The sequence below is a fragment of the Macaca fascicularis genome, chromosome 6 (genome assembly GCF_037993035.2).
Source record: "Macaca fascicularis isolate 582-1 chromosome 6, T2T-MFA8v1.1".
Classification (NCBI taxonomy): Eukaryota; Metazoa; Chordata; class Mammalia; order Primates; family Cercopithecidae; genus Macaca; species Macaca fascicularis.
In genome coordinates, this window is record NC_088380.1 from 26,919,774 (window position 1) to 26,925,993 (window position 6,220).

Consider the following 6,220-nt stretch of genomic DNA (forward strand, 5'->3'; position numbering starts at 1 on the left):
AATCCTAGCACTTTGGGAGGCCGAGGCAGGATGACTGCTTGAGCCCAGGAGTTCAAGACCAGCCTGAGCAACATGGCCAAACCGTGTCTTTTAAAAACAAACAAACAAACAAACAAAAAGCAGTTACCCAAATTAGGCAGGCATGATGGCATGATGGCCTGCACCTGTGGTCTCCGTTACTCAGGAGACTGAGGCAGGAGGATCACTTAAGCCCAGGAGGTTGAGGATACAGTGAGATGTGATCTCACTAAGCCTGGGCAACAGAGTGAGAACCTGTCTCAAAAATACATTAACAAATAAAATGAAAATAAAGAGTACAAATTTTAAAAAATCATATATTGATGAGATTAAATATATTACAGTTATGCAAATGCTGATAATTGTTAAACAGAAGAATCACCACCTTTTATTCCTAGTAACAAAATTTCTTTTTCATGAAAAGTCTGAAAACACTGGTTACCCATTTTCCAGCTTTGCTTGAACAATTCTAGTCAATGAGACATAGAAACAGAACTCTTGACATCAAGTTTTGGAGAATATTTTTCTCTTTGATTAATAGAGAGAGATGTGAGGTGAATTAATGAACAGTCAGACACTTCCCTCAGTTGACCAAAGATGAAACGTGTGGGGAATGCACAGGTACCATGTGACAAGGTTGAAACCAACATGAGGAAGAAAACAGATAGTCTCTGGAGGGCCAAGTGTAGAGATGGAAAGTGGTCCCAGATGGTACCACAGAGTCATGTATTGGAGTCCTGCAACAGACTACTTCAGACTTCTCATTACCTGAATCAAAAAGTGTATTTATTCCATAAACCATTGATAGTAAGATATTCAGTTTTTGTACCAAAAACGTCTTAACTAATACAGAAAAATCATTGGTTTTAAAATATATATTTTTGAATTTTAAAACTTATGATTGAACTATTCCATAATGTAAAATAAGATAAGCAACAAGTGGTATGTGGATATATCACAATTAAATGTCTCTTTGACCATTACTTTACCCAGACATAGGAGAATAATTTAGTTCTATGAAATTATTTAGTAAGTATGAAATATGTCACAAAATATTTTTAAGAGCACAGACATATTTTTTATGTAAAATTTTCATTTTTAATTTTACCCCTATTTCAGAAGAATTTGACTTCCAAGTCAACTTCAAAGAATTAAATGTATGTAAATGAGAGAAAACAAGTCACTTTACTTTGGTTTGTGTAGTGCTTCTAAGTATATTTTACTATGGACAATATTCATTAAATATTTGACCATAAAGGAAAGCATGATCCTGCACAGTAATTTAAATAATTGTCTGTGGCGTTGCCTAAAATTCTGCTCCAACTCTTACAAGTTGCTGACAGTATGCTTTTAGCCTCTGAATCAAATCATTTCTTATAAAATAAATGTATCTGCTTACCCTATGTCCTTCTCTTTTGCATATTTTCCAAATTTCTGCCATCATGTTTATTTGTAAATAATATTTTATTTGCTTTTTCTCACGAACTCCTTAAAATATCTGCTTTACTGACATCACACCTTTCTGCATTAAGTATATTATGTATTTCTTAACACGCGTACATACTGTGAATTGGATTTTGAGGTTAAAGGGAAGTATATTCCCACCAGTCAAACTTATTGAATAGATATATCTGTAAAAAGTTTTCTGTGGCTTTTGGAAATGATGACAAATTTCAAGATGTGAGAATGATAAAATTGACTCTAGATCCATAGATATTATTGATAAATATTTTATAGTAGTGAATAGTAGCTTACTATCATCGGTGTGTTTTGTTTTATATTTGAATTCTTTTAACCAAATCATAATTATCTATCTTAGTGGACATCTTTCTATTCTCTCTATGACATTTGGACAGATGGAGTTATGTATTCAGTTGTATTATGTTGTTATATTTGTGCTCCTAAAGGTCATATATTTCCACTATGCAAAATTGTGCATAGGTAAAATAAGGCAAGGGAAAATTTTTGGTGGCACACACAAAATAGACAGTTATCTAATAATAATGAGAGCACATATTTACACATTGCTATGATTTGGATGTGTTCCCCAGAATCTATGCACTGGGAACTTAATCCTCAAAGCAACAGTTTTAGAAGGTGGGACCTAATGAGAGGCATTTAAAATTGGATTAATACCTTTAAAAAGGGACTTTGGGTAGAAAATTTACTCTCCTGTGCCCTTGCCCTCGCGTCTTTCCCCATCTAATGACACAGGAAGGAGGGCCTCGCAAGATGCCGGCACTCTGATCATGAACTTCCCAGGCACCAGAACCGTAAGTCAATAAACTTCTGTTTAATATAAATTATTCAGTCTCAGGCATTCTGTTACAGCAGCATAAAGTGTATTAAGACAGAAGTTAATACCAGAGAAGTGCGGCATTGCTATATCGAATATCTGAAAATGTGAAAGTGTCTTTGGAACCAGATTATGGGTAGAAGCTGGAAGAATTTGAAGGAGCAGAGCAGGAAAAACCTTTATTGCTGAGAATGGAGAATTAAGAGTAATTTTGTTGAGGGCTCAGAAGGGGAAAGCTGTAAAGAAAGTCTGAAAAGTTTTAGAAATAGCTCAGTTGGTCATGAACAAACTATTGGTAGAAATATGGACATTAAAGGCTATTCTGATGAGGGCTCAGATGGAAAGGAAGATTGAGGTTTTGAATACTGAAGTAAAGACCACCCTAGTTATAAAGCAGCAAAGAGAAGACCACTTTCGTTATAAAGCAGCAAAGAACGTGGCTGAATTGTGTCCATGCCCTAGGGCTTTATGGATGGCTTTAAGAGTGATGAACTAAGTATGTGGCAGAAGATATTTGTAAACAGCAAAACATTGAGAGGCTGTGTGGCGGCTTCTTCTTCTTCTTCTTCTTCTTCTTCATTTATTTATTTTATTTTTATTTTTATTTTTGATGGAGTTTCACTCTTTTTGCCCAGGCTGGAGGGCAATGGTGCAATCTCAGTCCACTGCAACTTCTGCCTTCCGGGTTCAAGTGATTCTCCTCGTGGAACCTCAGCCTCCGTGGTAGCTGGGATTACAGGTGTGCACCACCATGCCTTGCTTATTTTCTGTATTTTTAGTAGAGAAGGCATTTTACCATGTTGGTCAGGCTGGCCTCAAACTCCTGAGGTCAAATGATCCCCCCGCCTCAGCCTCCCAAAGTGCTGGGATGACAGGTATGGGCCACCTGTGTGGCTTAACTGCATATAGTAAAATCCAAAAAGAGAGAAGTGATTTAAAGACAGAATTTATAATGAAAAGGAAGCAGATGTAGAGATTTGGGAAATTCCCAGCCTGGGGATGTAAAGAATGAAAAAGCACACTTAGCAGAGAAAACCAAAGGTGCGTCCAAGTTACCCTTAGATAAACAGGTTAGCGTGGATAGATGGAAACCAGATACTATTCATCAACATAATGAGATAAAGACCCCAGTGGTATTTCAGAAATCCATTTGAGGTTTCCACTCCCATCACAGGCCCAGAATGCTAGAACACTGGGGGCATACAGGTTTTGAGGAAGAGACCCAGGGCACCTACAGAACTTTTGGACTTTCTGTCCAGGGCTGTCTCAGGCCTCTGCTCTGTGCATTGTGGTGCTGCACTGCTTGGCCTTTCTGGCTGTGGTTCAAGTGTGCCCAGGCGCGTATGTACCTGCCACACAGAAGGTACAAGCTTATACATAAATAAAACTCTATTGTGTCCATATGGTGCTAATTCTCAGGTTTGCAGAATATATGAGCTGTGGAGGCATGGCTGGCTGCACTTAGATTTAAAAGGATGCTGCAGAGACCTACTACAGGGATTGAGCTACCACATAAAATTCCTACTAGATCAATGTCAGGTGGAGCTATGTCGTCAGGGCTGCTCCAAAGATACCAGGACTCTAGAACCACCAGCATGGGATACCACTCTGAGAAAGCTGCAAGCACAAGACTCCAGTGTGAAAGCTGACACATGGACTGAACTGAGCAAAGTCATAGAGACAGGGCTGCCTGAGGTTTTGAGGCCTAATTCCCACCCCAGTGTGTCTGGAAGGTGAGTCATGGAGTCAATGAAGATTATTCTCAAAGCAGGTTTGACTGTTGTTTGCCTTGCTGTGTTTTGGGCTTCCTTGGTAACTATTACTTCTTTTTTTTTTTTAATTTTTTTTGACAATTACTTCTTTTTGAAATGGTAATGTCTGTCCTTTGCTTGCCCCACAATTGCATTTTGGAAGCAAATAACTTGTTTTGACAGTTTAGGCTCACAGTTGGAGAGAACTTTGCCTGAGAATGAATTGCACCTTGAGTCTCACTCATATGATGTTTTGATGAGATTTTGAAATTAGACTTTAAAATTGGTGCCGGAATGAGTTGAGAATTATGGGGCTTGGAGCATAGAGGAAGTGTATTTTGTGAGAAGGATATAAATTTTGAAAGTTTGCATGATACGGTTTCATTGTGTTCCCCAGAATTTATGTGTTGCAAACTTAATCCTCAATGCAACAGTGTTGGGCAGTGGCACCTAAATGGGAAGTGTTTAGGTCATGAGTAGATTAATGCCATCATTAAAAGGGCTCACTGGAGTGAATTTGCTTTCTTGAACTTTTGCGCTTCTGCCCTCCACCATGTGACAAAGGAGAAAGAAACCCCCTCCACGTACAAGCACCTTTATTTTGGATTTTTCAGCCTCCAGAACTGTGAGCCAAAACATTTATGTTCACTACAAATTAACCATTCTTGGGTATTCTGTTATAGCAGCGCAAAAGGGACTAAGACACATAGTAAATGGTTTAGAAATGCATAAATAGTACAGTATATATGGCACTCCACCTTGAAAAGGACCTGAAATTTGTTTGTAAGTGGATGTCAGAAGAGATGCCGCTGGTTAGCTTTTATGAAGCGCTGTTGTAAGCATTATCTGAAATAACAGGAAAAGTTATAGCATCAAATAGGAAAGAACATGGCTTATAGTATTGAGAAAACTGGTAGATCTCTGAGTGTCTCTGTGTGTGTGTGTGTGTACATGTTTGTGTATTTTTAGAAGACTTAATTCTGCTGAGTGCAATTTTCTCTGTTCAGCTTGTGATTCTTAAAGATGAAATTACACACAAGCAAAAGTGAAATTTACCTTATGCTCAAAATGTTAACTAATATATCAATTGTGTTGAGGCAAATTCCTACGTTCAATAAAATGTACAACAGAAGAAAAGACTGTATATAGAAAATCCTTCATTTTTCAACATTAAATAATCTAATAAAATGTGTGTGTGCGTGTGTGTGTGTTTTATAGAAAGTCTCCATGAAAACAAGATGCTAAGCAAAAGGTATCTATTTAGGTTAGGGGTTCGAAAATATGAAATAAAAGGAAACAACTCATCTAAACATGCCTGTGTACTCTAATTATTTCATATGTATCGTTGATTTTTTGTTTCAGTTTAAAGATATCGAATTTTAAGTTTCCGTTTTGCATTATGGATATAATTGATGCAAAAAAGAAAAAAATTCTGATTTAAAGATTAGTTTTCCAAGAAAAGAATTTGCACCCACAACTTAAAATAAAGAGATATGTATAAGTTTTGGTTAATGTAAAATGCTTTAAATATAGTTCTTTTATGATTTTTCTCTTTAAATATTTTGGGAAATACTGATCAATACTAGTTCTCATATTGGTTTAGACAGATCGATATTGTTTAGTGTATATAACAATTCTTTTTTTAAAAAAACTTTTACTTTGAGTTCTGGGATACATGTGCAGAACATGGAGGTTTGTGACATAGGTATACATTTGCCATGGTAGTTGGCTGCACCTATGAACCCATTATCTAGGTTTTAAGCCCAGCATGCATTAGGTAATTGTCCTAATGTTCTCCATCCGCTTGTCCCCCAACCCCTGACAGGCCCCGGTGTGTGATGTTCCCCGCCCTGTGTCCATGTATTCTCATTGTTCAACTCCCACTTATGAGTGAGAATATGTGATGTTTGGTTTTCTGTTCCTGTGTTAGTTTGCTGAGAATGATGACTTCCAGCTTCATCCTTGTCCCTGCAATAGATGTGAATTCATTCTTTTTTATGACTGCATGGTATTACATGGTGAATATGTGCCACATTTTCATTATCCAGTTTATTACTGTTGGACATTTGGGTTGGTTCCAAGTTTTCGCTATTGTAAATAGTGCTGCAATATATATATATTTTTTGATAGCAAATACCACACAATCTCCATAACA